Raw genomic sequence first — 16,543 nt, 5'->3', positions numbered from 1 at the left:
CTTCTACAACAGACACTAATACTGTTCAGAAGAGAGACTGTATTGCTGTCAATTCATAAAATTATTTCCGTTTATTGGGAGGTATGAAGCTGCCTTTTCTTTCACCAGCTCTTTTCACCTGTTATTGTACTAGTCCTTGCCTTGGCCCCATTTGTAAAATATCGATACTATCGTTCCCATCTGTGTGGCTTATTTCAAAGAAATTGTTAATCATCTTAAAAAAATTTTATACGGTAGCGTTAAGTGGCGGTGATGCGCACATAAGTAATTCTTACTAGGGTGAATGCTTTTATAGGTATGGTACAGTTACGAGCAAGACGGCCACTTCAGCAATATCGATAGACTCATCCATCTGAATTCGTTTGTTGTGCTGAAGGTGACCAACTAGCTCTTATTTGATATTGGTTGTGAGATCGTTAATTCGACACGAAACACTGTAGTTCGAAAACGGCACTGCAGAAAAATGTTGTTCAAATTTTTCATCGAGCATGCATTCTGTTATGTATGCTACAAATGGTTTCATTACATACGTGCTTCCCTTGCTTGTGCAATGTGATATCTGGCCAAATACAAAGGCTCCGTGGCTTTTTCATTAACAGCTTCGGTCGCATCCTTCACTGCTTATGATATATGAAAAATTGTTGTCCCTTATGCATCACCAATCTTCAGTCTTGTCGTAGTAGAGCTCTATATTTTTTCACTGTTGGCGCAAATTAGTAGGTACCATGGACCTATTCAGAAATAGATTGCTACATAAGATGCAAGAAGTGAACCGTTAAAATCAGGAAATTCGAGACTGACGAAAGATTCACCACACTTTCTTTATTTAAGTGTTTCGTACGTAGTTAAATATATTATTGATTGAAATTGTGAAGGTTGAAATCGTCACAGCACAGCACCTTCATGAAACTCATAGTCCTTGAGGTGAATGCTGCACCTTCCAACCAAAGGCCCTTTGAAGTTCCAATGCAAATTTTTATTGAAACATCTTTAAGCCAACGCTACGTTCTATCTTTTAAAATCAACAGTTCAGTATTACAATATGGCAAACATACAACAAAATAGCCACAAGATAATGAATTTTACAACAATACTCGATAACAAACACGAATTTAATATACCAAGGGCGACGCGCAAATTCACATGCCGAATTGCACGGCACACTGCAATGGAAAACTCGAGTAGGGACAGTACTCTGTGCTGCGGTGGTACGGGTTTATACGAAATTCTTGGTGGCGGTTCGAGGGAGACAGCGTAGTGGAATGTCAGAGGCAAGTGCAAGTCAGACAGGGGGCAGCGAGGGAGAGACAGAGATGGAGGGAGAAAGGATGAGCACCGCCGCTGCCTGCGCCTGTAGTGAGGAGTATCGAGTCACTACAGACCTGTTCATACAAGCTAAATTCTTTTATTTGTAATTTTTTATTATTGCATTATTGTAGCTTAATTATGATGTTTGTCACCTGAGTTTTGGCTACTAGACACTGGGAGAGACAATTCATAAAACCAACGTTCATATGTTATTGCTTCGAGTTGTGTTTTCAGCGTGAGACTGACTTGATGTGTTTTCGTCTTCAGGTTGATATTACTTTGGCGGAGCCCTCACAGAGGCAGTGCAGAGCCTCGGGGCTCCGCGGAGCACATTTTGAGTACCGATGTAGTAGAGAGTTACTTATTCCTTTTTCAACTATTAGTTGTCTGATGCCGGTCCTATAACTTGATATTCGTTACTGGTTCATGTTGTTGAAACCGTAAGTCATCGTGACAACTTATCTAACTTTGAATTATGACGTTAATAAATGAACAAAATATCTACTACGTTCCCATTGCAGGCCATTGTCTAAATTACATTCGTGTCACTTCTGTCACAGCTTCACCGCTTCTGCCCGAGCAACGTAGACAAGCTGTTAAAGGTTCAAATACACATTTTGTAACCAAACGTAGCTCTGTGTGATTTCCTGAAATCATTTCACAAGGAGGTAGGATGGTTACTTTAATCAGCCAGTGAGTCCTCCCTCTGGCATGGCTGTGTGTGTTGTTCTTAGCGTAAGTTAGTGTGTAAGTATAGGGACCTCAGCAGTTTGGTCCCTTAGGAATTCACACATATTTGAACATTCAAGCAGCGCATGTCCGTCTGACATCCTCATCAATCGAACACACAGCTAATTTATAAAACTCTCCACGATGCATACACCTTTTGCTGTTATTTTCCTTCGTTCTTATTATTCCTTCCATTGCGGTAGGTATATCGCTTCTTTTCGATGCATCTTCAACTATATTATATAAACATTACTTCATTGCGCGCTCTTAAAAAAATTCGGTAAGTTATCTGAATTAACTTGTCTCTTTATTTCCAAGAAACTGGGAGGTGAAATGGTTCAAAACACACAACAAATGTAAAGTTTCAAGCACAACTAATGGCACAAGGCAAGGGCAAACACAATTAAACTAATAAACGTTGATGAACCTGGTAGATGCTGACTGTAAGTAAATGCAAATTGTTTAGAAGCTACGTACCATAATTCGAGAAAGAAATTCCCCAAAAATGTGGATCCGGAGAGGGTATTCTGACGAAGTAAATCACACTGTAAGGGAAATGTTGAAAAGAAGTCAAAATGTGGGAAATGTGATGCTGTAGAAAGTTGCTGAAAATGAAATGGATTGATAAGATATGAAATATTGAGCTCTCTACAGAATTGGCGAGGAAAGGAACTCGTAGAAAACTTTGACAAGAAGACTGGTCATGTGTTGAGGGATCAGGGAGTAACTTCCACTGTTTATGAAGTTGCTGCAGAGGGGAAAGTATATAGAGAAAGACAGAGATTGGAATATATTCTACAAACGACAGAGCAAGTTGCATGCTGATGATATTCTGAAATGAAGAGATTGATAAAGCAGAGGAATTCGTGTTGGGCCACTTCAAACCTGCCGGTATGTTGAAACACTAAGCAAAACAAATAGTACTACACTAAAAGAAAAGCACACCTTAGTAGTTGAATAGAAAGGGAAAAATATTTATGATTAATTGTTTGACGCATGAAGCCTCTTCGTGAGGTTTGGAGGCACCGAAAACCATTCGATACCTACTCTATTACCTGGAGAAGGTGTTAAATAAATTCTGGTTTAAAGAAGACCAGTTTAATATATTGTTACATGGTGAATGTGGAAGAAGTTATTTTTAATACCGTTCTGTTGAGACGTAGGCACTCACTTCCGGTATTGAATAACAGTTCCATATGGTGCCACGAACTCTCAGCGTGGCAAACTATACCGCATAAAAAACCTAAAGCGTCTAGAAAGGTAGGAGGAAACGAAATGAAATTTCACGTTTCGAGCAGGTATGCAATAGCATTTCACTGTCAGCCGTGCCATGACCTATCCATAAATCGTAGCTCGTCTTTAAGCAAAGACTCTGGTGCTTGGAACGAGTCAGCGAGAGGACGCGCGTGTACTGGAAAATGGGGATTTGAGAGTACGGCGCGAGGCAAGGATGAGGGAGCTGAATGGCGGTTTTCGACTAGGTGGTTTTCTGTTAGCCCTTATCGCTCTGGCTTCTAAGGCTCCTGAGTCCAACGGAATACGTGTGGTGCACAAGATGCGAGGCGTAGAGAGCGAGACTCCGGTTGGAGCGCCTAGTTGTAACGAAGCAGAACTGTCCGAAGGGACTGATCTGTCTGCAGTAGGATCGGCTGTTGGAGATGCGACCTGTTGGAATTGCGTCTGCTGACCTTCCTGCCGCCGCCACCACCCACATCACTTGCCTTCAACGCCGACGAAGAATCCTTGGAGTGCGTACTTTCTGTGGAATTATTCGAACTACGCTTCCGTTTCTATGCTGTAGTGGTCGATCTACATCTACATACAGGGTGTTTCAAAAATGCCCGGTATATTTGAAACGGCAATAAAAACTAAACAAGCAGCGATAGAAATACACCGTTTGTTGCAATATGCTTGGGACAACAGTACATTTTCAGGCGGACAAACTTTCGAAATTACAGTAGTTACAATTTTCAACAACAGATGGCGCTGCAAGTGATGTGAAAGATATAGAAGACAACGCAGTCTGTGGGTACGCCATTCTGTACGTCGTCTTTCTGCTGTAAGCGTGTGTGTTCACAACGTGCAAGTGTGCTGTGGACAACATGGTTTATTCCTTAGAACAGAGGATTTTTCTGGTGTTGGAATTCCACCGCCTAGAACATAGTGTTGTTGCAACAAGACGAAGTTTTCAACGGAGGTTTAATGTAACCAAAGGACCGAAAAGCGATACAATAAAAGATCAGTTTGAAAAATTTCTATGGACTGGGAACATGACGGATGAACGTGCTGGAAAGGTAGGGCGACCGCGTACGGCAACCACAGAGGGCAACGCGCAGCTAGTGCAGCAGGTGATCCAACCAGCGGCCTCGGGTTTCCGTTCGCCGTGTTGCAGCTGCGGTCCAAATGACGTCAACGTCCACGTATCGTCTCATGCGCCAGAGTTTACACCTCTATCCATACAAAATTCAAACGCGGCAACCCTCAGCGCCACTACCATTGCTGCACGAGAGACATTCGCTAACGATATAGTGCACAGGATTGATGATTGCGATATGCATGTGGGCAGCATTTGGTTTACTGACGAAGCTTATTTTTACCTGGACGGCTTCGTCAATAAACAGAACTGGCGCATATGGGGAACCGAAAAGCCCCATGTTGCAGTCCCATCGTCCCTGCATCCTCAAAAAGTACTGGTCTGAGCCGCCATTTCTTCCAAAGGAATCATTGGCCCATTTTTCAGATCCGAAACGATTACTTCATCACGCTATCTGGACATTCTTCGTGAATTTGTGGCGGTACAATCTGCCTTAGACGACACTGCGAACACCTCGTGGTTTAAAATATGGTGCCCGGTCACATCGCACGGCCGACGTCTTTAATTTCCTGAATGAATATTTCGATGATCGTGTGATTGCTTTGGGCTATCCGAAACATACAGGAGGCGGCGTGGACTGACCTCCCTATTCGCCAGACATGAACCCCTGTGACTTCTTTCTGTGGGGACACTTGAAAGACCAGGTGTACCGCCAGAATCCAGAAACAATTGAACAGCTGAAGCAGTACATCTCATCTGCATGTGAAGCCATTCCGCCAGACACGTTGTCACAGGTTTCGGGTGATTTCATACAAAGACTACGCCATATTATTGCTACGCATGGTGGATATGTGGAAAATATCGTACTATAGAGTTTCCCAGACTGCAGGGCCATCTGTTGTTGACAATTGTAACTACTGTAATTTCGAAAGTTTGTTTTTCTGCCTGAAAATGTACTGTTGTCCCAAGCATATTGCAACAAACGGTGTATTTCTATCGCTGCTCGTTTAGTTTGTATTGCCGTTTCAAATATACCGGTAATTTTTGAAACACCCTGTATACACTCCGCGAGCCACCAAAACGTGTGTGGCGGAGGGCCCAATTCATGCCAAAGTCCCCCCCCCCCCTTTTTTTTACTCGCGGAGCGCGCAAGAGGGAAAAACGACTGTCTGGACTCCTCAGTATGAGCTCTAATTTCCCTTATCTTTGAATGGTGATCATTGCGCTATTTGAAAGTTGGGGGTAATAATATATGCTCTACATCCTTCCGTTTCGCGCGCCGTCTATGTGCAAGTGTGTTCCACTTCAATCTTTCTATGAGATTTGTAACGCTCTCACGATGACTAAGTGAACCACTCACGAATCTTGCCGCTTTTCTTCGTATCTTCTCGATCTCTTGAAACAGACCCAACTGGCAAGGTTCCTACACAGACGAACAACACTCCAAGACTGGACGAACTAACGTATTGTAAGCTATTTCCTTTGTTGAAATCTGCATCGCTTCGGGATTCTACCAATAAACCGCACATTATAGAGTTCGCCTTGCCCGTTACTTGTGTACTGTTATTCATGTTATGTGCGTTGCGGGGGCGAAAGAGAGATACGAAATAGATATTAATGATGACAAAGTACAAAGGAATTGTCTATATTTTTGTGGTCGTTACTGCAATTAAATAAGAAGTTAGTAAAGTTGGCCAATCAGACGTTTTTCGCTGCAAGAGAGCCATCTGTGGTAACTATGAACGGTCCTTCTCGCATCAATACTCCAGAGAGATGCTAGAAAGGCGGTTCTCCCTGTTAGATGTCAGTGTCTGGCAGCCTCACGGAGCTTGGTAAGCTGATCGGAACTGTGCAGGCGGAACAGATACTTTTCCTATGAAAAGGAGACCCCTCTCCGCGGTCTGCCGTTTCCTTCGAAATCCGTGTTTCTAAATAACCCACACGGCAGGAGTCTTGGCTTGATTGGATGCAAGTCCTTTTGCCCTCAAATTGCGTTTCTGTGGCCTCTATAGTAAAACTCCATATCACATGGTACTGTTGTTCAGGAGCCACATTGAGACAGTTTAACTGAGTGCTGCAGGCACCAAATGACTCGGTAAATGGGTTTATGATCCCGTCGCTTGATAATTATAATTGTCAGTCCATCAGGAATTAATACGACAACTCGTAATAGGCACCGAGTCCAGAGCGCCGATGCCTCTATGAAGCCGCTAAGGTAATCTGCGCGTTCTACTGCCTCTTGTAATCATCAGGCTGTATCTCTCACGATTACCCTGAGTCACATGTTTCCTTTATTCATTTTGTTGCTTGTAAGTACTTACGTGCGATATCTGATTTCTCGAGCATTGTGTCATGGTCCTGTACTAACTATCTTTGTATCTAAGAACTTTTGTTACGTATTTTAATGCCTTTTCTATCTTTTCCGCAATGTAGAATCAAATATAGGTGACAGTATGACATTGTAATGAGTCTAATACATTTTAATGAGTCTAATACAGATCACAGTATGACAAGAATATTTAATTCCTGTTAGTTGCTTACAGTTTATTTTACGTACCCCAATCTTATTTCGGCGTTATTGCCATTTCCTGATAAAACTTTAAGTGGTTCATGAATTGTGTACATACTTAACCTATGCATGGTGGCTATTTTTTGCTGTCTTATATTGTGCCACAATTATGTATTTTTCATAATACTTGACAGCTGGTTCCATTTTCAAAGTTTATTGCCTTGATCCAGATTTATTTACGTTGTTATAACGTATTTACATACGGGATTTGTATACGACCGTATTTTCATATATGAAATATCACAGCGAGAGTAATGATTTGGAATAGTAAAACAGCAGAATTCGAGGTGCACAAGGCGGCAGAGATGTGGGCTGTGGCTAACAATTCTTCAGGTTGTGAGAGTGACAGTATAAGATAGAAAGATTTTTAGCGTGTATTTTGATTGTACTTGCAGAAGATGAAGATGATCTGAGATACGTGATGAGAAAACTTAACGACGAATGTAATAAGGCTGGCCTGAAGATGAATGTGAAGAAATGTGAGCAGCTGACTTTGGAAAGGAGAAAATACATAATTTGGAGGTAGAAGGAGATTTAATTGTAAGCGAGGGAAATGCAAAATTTCTTGGGGTATTATTTAATAGGCAGAGAACAACCAGTGACTAAATCACTAATATTAAGACTACAGTCCACAGTGTAGTTTTAAACCCAGCAGAAATAATATGAATAAACTACTTGCCAATGTGATGGATTACTTAAGACGAAGCTCAAGCTGTACAAAGATGAATTGGATAGGAAATGACGTAATCCGACAAATGATGAAAATTGATAGGGATATCTGTTACGTCACCCAACAAAAACAGTTGATGTGGGTTGGCGAGGCGAATAGGATAAATAAAGACAGGATATCAAATAGGATACTACGACGGATGCCATCCTAGCGGAAGAAAAGCGGTCGCTCACGTGGCAACAAGGTGAGGACGAAGCTATGGAAGCAAGGAATATGAACGCTGAGGAAAGTAAAGACAGTAGAAGAGGGCGACTGGAGGCGGAAACGCGGCGCCAGCCGTAGATAATCCACGAGAAGAAGATAAAGTATATGGTCGTAATTTTTTTGCTGCATTAGAGCCCCAATGATTACGTATTTTTCGTAAGATTTGACAGTTGTTTTATACTGACAACTTCACAGCTTGATTCAGAACGGACATGGTCTATACTGTGAACAACATTGTACAGATCTCCTGTAAAAATCGTCTGAGGGAAGAGAATGCTGTGCAGCGCTGTGAAAATAAGGGAATATCGCTTACTTTCTCGCAGTCATTTTTAACTACTACAGCATCAAATACAAATCATGATATAATCACTGGCCCTGCTTCAAATCAGATACACCCGTGTCTATTATGGAGAAGGATCCCTTGAACCGCGCCAACCGCCACAAATCGCCGGTGGATACCACGCGTGTCATGGTCTGTTTATACGCGTTGTCGTCGTCGTCCGACGATTCAGCTGACCGCCTAGTAATTGATCTTTCTCGTAGTGAGGCGGCGAACACAGCGGCTCTGCCTGACCACGCGGCTATACCCGCCGTCCCGGCACCGTGGCGAGGATACCCTGACCCAGCCGGAAAGTCCTCTGGCCGTTGCCCCAGACGCCCCTCCGCTCACGCGGGCTGTGGTGAGCCCTCTGAAGAAAGAGAAGATACCCCCCCCCCCCCTAGTGGTATATAATGCCACTGATTATACGAAACTGAACACTGAGCGCCAGCGGCTCATTGTCGGCCAGTTGAGAGCTGTTTACCAAAAAGATCATATGAAATACCTGCTTGACAGTACGGACGACTATCTTACCATTCTCGATTTCGTAAAATCAAAGGCGATGCCTTACTTTACCCACCAGACGTCGAGTAATCACCGCACCAAAATCGTCATCAAGGACTTGCTACCAGAGGTTACGTCAGAGGAGGTCGAGGAGGAACTGCTTCGACTCGATTTCGAAGATCCTTTGGTCCACCAGTATAGCAAGAGGAATCCTGAGACCTTGGCATTGATCCCTTGCCCTACCCACGTCGTCTCCCCTTCCCAGAGGGAGGACATAGAGCGGATTTACCAAATCCGGTATCTTCTGTACACGAAAGTCCGGATTGACTCTTACGAGGGCTATCTGTCGCAAATGCCAACGTTTAGAACATACTGGGAATTACTGCACCCTGCCGTTGCGGTGTGTTAAGTGTGCTGGCCCACATTTAGTGGAGAACTACACACTCCCTGCTTTGGAGAAACCTACCTGTGCCTGGTGTTTGGGAACAACACACGATCCCCACCACATGGCATCCTGGAGGGGATGCCCTGTTTACCAGAAGCCACTGAAGTCTTCTCGTCCTCCCAAAAAGAAACCAAGAACAAATCGACCTCCCCCACCCCTACGGGACATCCCCAACTATCCTGTTTTGCGGGGTCAGCCTTGTGCACTGTCCTCAGCAGCCACTTTGGTACCAGCCACTCAGGCATCAGATGGTTCAGTGGCTCTTGTGCCCCTTCCTGCTCAGATTCCCACGACATCCTGCTGCTGCCCAGTCTCCTCCTTGTCCGTCTCCTGTGACGGCTCCCACTGCTCACAAACTACACAAGCCAGCTGCTTTTCCCTGCAGTCCATCTGTGGCTCTATCTCAGCCCTCTGCCCCTACCCCCTCTCTGCCTACTACTACATCTGCACCTGCGTGCCGTAGGGGCAAGCAAACCACTCAGGACCCTCCCCCAGTGGTGGAAACTGATGCGTCCTTTCGGACAGACATGCGCGAAATCCTCTAGGTCATCTCCTTTTTCACGAAACCCCACATCCGGGCTGTTATTCGTGACCCTGCACAAAAAATCCGTCGGTCGGAGGACGGGCTCTCCAAGGTCATCGCCCTATTGGAAGGGCTTAGTAAAATATTGTTGTAATGGCGAATGGATTTCCACACCACCACCAGCCCCCTCGGGATCTTGTCACCTGCATTTTTAATGCCAATGGCATAAAACGTATGAAGACGGAATTGAACATCTCCATGACCATCGTGTGGATGTTTCACTGGTCAGAGAAACACAACTAAGACCGGCAGACGATTTCTGCCGTCGCAACATGGTGTGTTATCGCCTTGATCGCCATGTTGGAGGCACAGCTGTATTCCTCAACAAAGCTCTTGTCCATACCCAAGAGACTCTCCAGCCAATGGAACACATAGAGGCCACAGCGGTTACCATCTCCACACGCCTTGGTGCCACTATCTTTGCAGCAGCGTATTTGAGCCCAAACAAGCCACTGCTGGAAGCAGACCTCTGCACATTGTCATCCTTCGACAGGCTCATCATTGGGGCAGATTTCAATGCCAAGCAACCAGCTTGGCATTCTCACGTGTCTAACCCCAAAGGCTGGCTTCTTCATGACCTGGAGGATACTTAAGCACTATCAGTCTATGGCCCCCACGAAACTACCCATATCCCAGTCCGTACTAACTGCCAGCCAGACGTTCTGCATGTGGCCATCTTCAAAAACATCACCGCTCAGTTCTCACTGGAAGTTCTCCACGAACTGACCTCTGACCATGAGCCAGTATTCTTGCACCTCACCAATGCTGCCCTTCCATTTGATCTTCGTTCCACTGCGACCCTCACCTATTGGGACAAGTTTGCCAGGGTACATAATAACACCACTCGACACGACCTCGATTTGACAACACCAGTCAATATACTCTGTGCTGTGGATTACATTACCACCAAAATACAGAAAGCAGTGAAACTCTCCACCTCCACTGCACCTCGGAATTTAACACCCCTGGACGACTTGCCTCCTCTGTTACGAGAGCTGAAGGTGCAAAAGAACCGCTACCGCCGACGTTGAAGGCAGTTTCGTGACCCTCACGACAATCGCCAAATGAGATGCCTCCAGCGCGAATTCAACCACTGGCTCGCTGACTGGAGATCTGAACAATGGGAGGACAGGAAGTCCGCTTTCCTACTCCACCAAAAATCTGACTGGGCTGTCATTCGCACCATGCGATGTTCTATGCCAGCGACTGCCCGTCCTATTCGCACGGCAGTGGGCTTGTCGTATGACACCCTCCAAATTGTGGAAACGCTGGCAGATAGGTTAGAGGCCCAAAACCACCCTCTTGTCCAGGACCTTTCTCCGAACGAACTACAGGAAGAACATGAAGTCCTAACAGCTGTTGCTGCTATCCATAACAGCCCACCCCAGTCTGCTCCCCTTCTTACGATCATGGCTGAAATTCAGCGCATCGTTCGACAGAAACATGGCCGGTCGGCCCCTGGATTGATTGGAATTTTAAATGAACACTTTTGCCACCTTCCCCGCACACCACTTAACTTGTTCACCAAGATTTTAAACTGTTGTCTCACGTCTGGCCTTTTCCCCCCTCAGTGGAAACAAGCCAAGCTGATTGCGATCATCAAGAGGTTCAAGGACCCTATGGTCCCCGCCAACAACAGGCCCATCAGCCTCCTAAATACTATGGCGAAGGTCCTTTAATCTGTGATCCTTCACCGGCTTTCCCAACCTCTTGCGGCAGCTGGGACGATCCGTCCTCAACAGTTTGGATTCACTTCGCACCTCTTTGCCAAACTTCAGGTCCTACGGATCACTAAACACTTCAGCAAAGGCTTCAACACTGCCAAGTCAACAGCTGCCATTTTTCGTGACTTGCAAAACGCCTACGACAAGATCTGGCAAGACAACCTCGTACAAAAGATGCTGACCCAGACCGGATATTTAGGACAAGATCGTGGATGACTTCCCCTGTGGTAGGACTTTCCTAGTGGCTCAACGGGGAACACGTTCTAGCATTCGCCAATTGTCGGCAGGCACTCTGCAAGGATCGGTGCTATCTCCCATCCTTTTTAATATCTATGTAAATGATATGCCGGTCATCCCCGAGTGCCACATTGCACAATATGCTGACGACACAGCACTATATACCACTGGCCGCTTTACTGACCCCGTCGTCGCCCGCCTCCAGCGACAGCTGGACGCCACAATCACCTGGTGCCGGCCAAACAAAATATATCTCAATGCCGCCAAAACTACTGCAGTTTACTTCACGAAACGGCGCCCGGTCCTCCGCCGCAATATTTCGATTGCAGGTGTACAGTTGCCCTGGTCCCCGACAACCACCCACACTCCTGAAATGGAAAAAAGAACACGTTGACACCGGTGTGTCAGACCCACCATACTTGCTCCGGACACTGCGAGAGGGCTGTACAAGCAATGATCACACGCACGGCACAGCGGACACACCAGCAACCGCGGTGTTGGCCGTCGAATGGCGCTAGCTGCACATCATTTGTGCACCGCCGCCGTCAGTGTCAGCCAGTTTGCCGTGGCATACGGAGCTCCATCGCAGTCTTTAACACTGGTAGCATGCCACGACAGCGTGGACGTGAACCGTATGTGCAGTTGACGGACTTTGAGCGAGGGCGTATAGTGGGCATGTGGGAGGCCGGGTGGACGTACCGCCGAATTGCTCAACACGTGGGGCGTGAGGTCTCCACAGTACATCGATGTTGTCGCCAGTGGTCGGCGGAAGGTGCACGTGCCCGTCGACCTGGGACCGGACCGCAGCGACGCACAGATGCACGCCAAGACCGTAGGATCCTACACAGTGCCGTAGGGGACCGCACCGCCACTTCCCAGCTAATTAGGGACACTGTTGCTCCTGGGGTATCGGCGAGGACCATTCGCAACCGTCTCCATGAAGCTGGGCTACGGTCCCACACACCGTTAGGCCGTCTTCCGCTCACGCCCCAACATCGTGCAGCCCGCCTCCAGTGGTGTCGCGACAGGTGTGAATGGAGGGACGAATGGAGACGTGTCGTCTTCAGCGATGAGAGTCGCTTCTGCCTTGGTGCCAATGATGGTCGTATGCGTGTTGGGCGCCGTGCAGGTGAGCGCCACAATCAGGACTGCATACGACCGAGGCACACAGGGCCAACACCCGGCATCATGGTGTGGGGAGCGATCTCCTACACTGGCCGTACACCTCTGGTGATCGTCGAGGGGACACTGAATAGTGCATGGTACATCCAAACCGTCATCGAACCCATCGTTCTAACATTCCTAGACCGGCAAGGGAACTTGTTGTTCCAACAGGACAATGCACGTCCGCATGTATCCCGTGCCACCCAACGTGCTCTAGAAGGTGTAAGTCAACTACCCTGGCCAGCAAGATCTCCGGATCTGTCCCCCATTGACAATGTTTGGGACTGGATGAAGCGTCGTCTCACGCTGTATGCACGTCAAGCTCGAACTTGTGCTTGTGGTTCTGTCAGTGTGATCATGTGATGTATCTGACACCAGGAATGTGTCAATAAAGTTTCCCCTTCCTGGGACAATGAATTCACGGTGTTCTTATTTCAATTTCCAGGAGTGTATTTCTGGGTCAGGTTGGACAACAAGTTGCTCTTCCACTGTCATGCCGAGTATGTCACCAACAAGAGGCAAAAGCTAACCAGGGCTTTGTACCCACTCTTCCGCAGTAGGGAACTTAACCTGCATACCAAGCTCCGCATTTACCGAACAGTTATCCTGCCTGCCCTCACGTATGGATCTGCTGCATGGGCCACGATTAGTGTCACCAGGATGCGGACGTTGCAGCGCCTGAAGAACAAGTGCTCAGGTGGAGCCTGCACGCCCCGCCACTCACGAGAATTGTACCCTCCACGAGGAAGCGGATATCGTCCTCCTAAAGACGAGCATACGCAACAACGCGCGGCGGCTCTATGAGAAAGTGGATGCCTTGCGGGAGACTGTCCATGGGTTACATCACGTTGGGACCACACCTCCATGCCGCTTACATCGACATCCGGTTCCCCTAACCATCCTAGAGGAATCGGACTCTGACCATGGCTAACGATAGGCCTGGCACGCCCACCACGGACGCTTCCTTTGGCAGGACTAGCCCCCATTCTACGTCCAATACTTTCCAACCATACATGCCGACGTTAGGCTAAATTTTCCTGCCTAACTCATGTAGTACTGTCACCGTCAGAGGGTGGTATGGAACTACAAGTCCAACTGCCACACCTCCAAAGTGAATTGCATTGACGCCGTCACTGCCCTGTGGATAAATTTACTGCCTCACCAACACAGTCAGACCGCAATGACCGGTGATGCTGTATTGTAACATATCACAAAAAAAAGAAAAAATCATTTGTCTTACAGAACACGGATGCAGGTATTAGTCAATTCGTTCATAAATTGATTAATCACCTTCTGGTCTTCTATACCATGCACGTATGGTAGTAATAGCAATAACAGTAGGAACACAACTGTTCCCTGCACCATGCGACACTGCATCAATAGAGCGTCTTCAAACACCAGCGCTCAGGCACGCATCATCCTGAGAGCACAGATAAGATAATGCAAACCATCAAGGAAGTTGTAGAAGGCATCTTAAGAGCACAGCTCACTGTAATAATCAGAACATAACTCGAGAAGCTTGCGTGAGCACCAATGAGCTTCACACTAGCCTCATGTAGTTAAGAAGAAAATTCAGCAAATACAACATGCACACAGCAGTCCGAGGTGCGTGGTCAAAATGATCACAAGCAGCCCAATAAAACTGTTTCATGAGCTCACTCTAGCTGAGTTGTCTGCAAGGCACATAAAGCACACTGGCAATGTGCTACATAACCCCATTTCTCAGTGACGGATGTAGATGATCACCACAAAGATTCGAACAGTTTTCAGATGAGAGGAAATTAAGGGCAGGTTTCCATCTGTCAAACTGATTGAGTGGCTGGCGGCTCTAATTCAGATAGACGTCTCAACACCATCGGCACTGAGGCCAGGCTGCCATTTCTGCCCCAACGATCAGCCCGCCAAGAAAATAAACACATCCACAGTAACAGCGACCCCGATCGGTACGCTGTGACTCCAAGCAGCAAACTTTGTTAACATATGTTGTACAAAGATGTATCTCGCTGCCCAGTCATAGCATCGCTCCATTACTGCTAACCCCTCTCCACAACCACCACCTCCCTGCCTGTTATCTAACCTCCTACCTGCTTCTAGTTGCCCTACCCTTTCTCTACACCTCATCCCTGATATGAGACCAAAAACAGAACTTTACAATCCCCCACCCCTACCCATCTATGTGTCCCCCTTACCACCCTATCCTCCTCCTTAACCCCACGAACCAGGTTGTTTCTCCCATCATGTGCAATTGTAGGAGTGTGACCTCAGCTGCCAGAGATGATGGTCACGTGCGTGTGTGAGCTATGATTGTGTTAATGTATGTTGTCTAATACAGAAAAGCCCTTTTTGCTAAAGGCTTAAATATGTAGTAGTCTCTTTGTCGTGCCTGTCTGGGACTCAGCATGTCCACTACATGGTGTGTAGCAACTATTCTTTTCATAATAAAGTCATTATATTATTTCGTCCTAGATTTTCCATTGTTATCTAATTCCATCACTCTTGTCGGCGTTTCCTGTAATCGCTAGCGATAATGTTTGTATTCGGCAAGTGGAGTATTGATTCTAATGGCGTATGCTCCTGTTATAAAGCGGGTAATATTTTCCTGCACTAGTATCTTTATGCGACTCAAATTGTGCAGCTTCGGAGCTGGATCTTCGTTAGCTGTTGTATTAATTGTAGAGTGACTTTCAACTCAAAAGCTGTAGTCCTTTAGCTTCGTGAAGGTCCGCATCTACACTCCTGCAAATTGAAATAAGAACACCGTGAATTCATTGTCCCAGGAAGGGGAAACTTTATTGACACATTCCTGGGGTCAGATACATCACATGATCACACTGACAGAACCACAGGCACATAGACACAGGCAACAGAGCATGCACAATGTCGGCACTAGTACAGTGTATATCCACCTTTCGCAGCAATGCAGGCTGCTATTCTCCCATGGAGACGATCGTAGAGATGCTGGATGTAGTCCTGTGGAACGGCTTGCCATGCCATTTCCACCTGGCGCCTCAGTTGGACCAGCGTTCGTGCTGGACGTGCAGACCGCGTGAGACGACGCTTCATCCAGTCCCAAACATGCTCAATGGGGCACAGATCCGGAGATCTTGGTGGTCAGGGTAGTTGACTTACACCTTCTAGAGCACGTTGGGTGGCACGGGATACATGCGGACGTGCATTGTCCTGTTGGAACAACAAGTTCCCTTGCCGGTCTAGGAATGTTAGAACGATGGGTTCGATGACGGTTTGGATGTACCATGCACTATTCAGTGTCCCCTCGACGATCACCAGAGGTGTACGGCCAGTGTAGGAGATCGCTCCCCACACCATGATGCCGGGTGTTGGCCCTGTGTGCCTCGGTCGTATGCAGTCCTGATTGTGGCGCTCACCTGCACGGCGCCCAACACGCATACGACCATCATTGGCACCAAGGCAGAAGCGACTCTCATCGCTGAAGACGACACGTCTCCATTCGTCCCTCCATTCACACCTGTCGCGACACCACTGGAGGCGGGCTGCACGATGTTGGGGCGTGAGCGGAAGACGGCCTAACGGTGTGTGGGACCGTAGCCCAGCTTCATGGAGACGGTTGCGAATGGTCCTCGCCGATACCCCAGGAGCAACAGTGTCCCTAATTAGCTGGGAAGTGGCGGTGCGGTCCCCTACGGCACTGTGTAGGATCCTACGGTCTTTGCATCTGTGCGTCGCTGCGGTCC

Source organism: Schistocerca gregaria, chromosome 2, assembly GCF_023897955.1.
Source record: "Schistocerca gregaria isolate iqSchGreg1 chromosome 2, iqSchGreg1.2, whole genome shotgun sequence".
Taxonomy (NCBI): domain Eukaryota; kingdom Metazoa; phylum Arthropoda; class Insecta; order Orthoptera; family Acrididae; genus Schistocerca; species Schistocerca gregaria.
Note: the sequence above shows the minus strand (reverse complement) of the source record.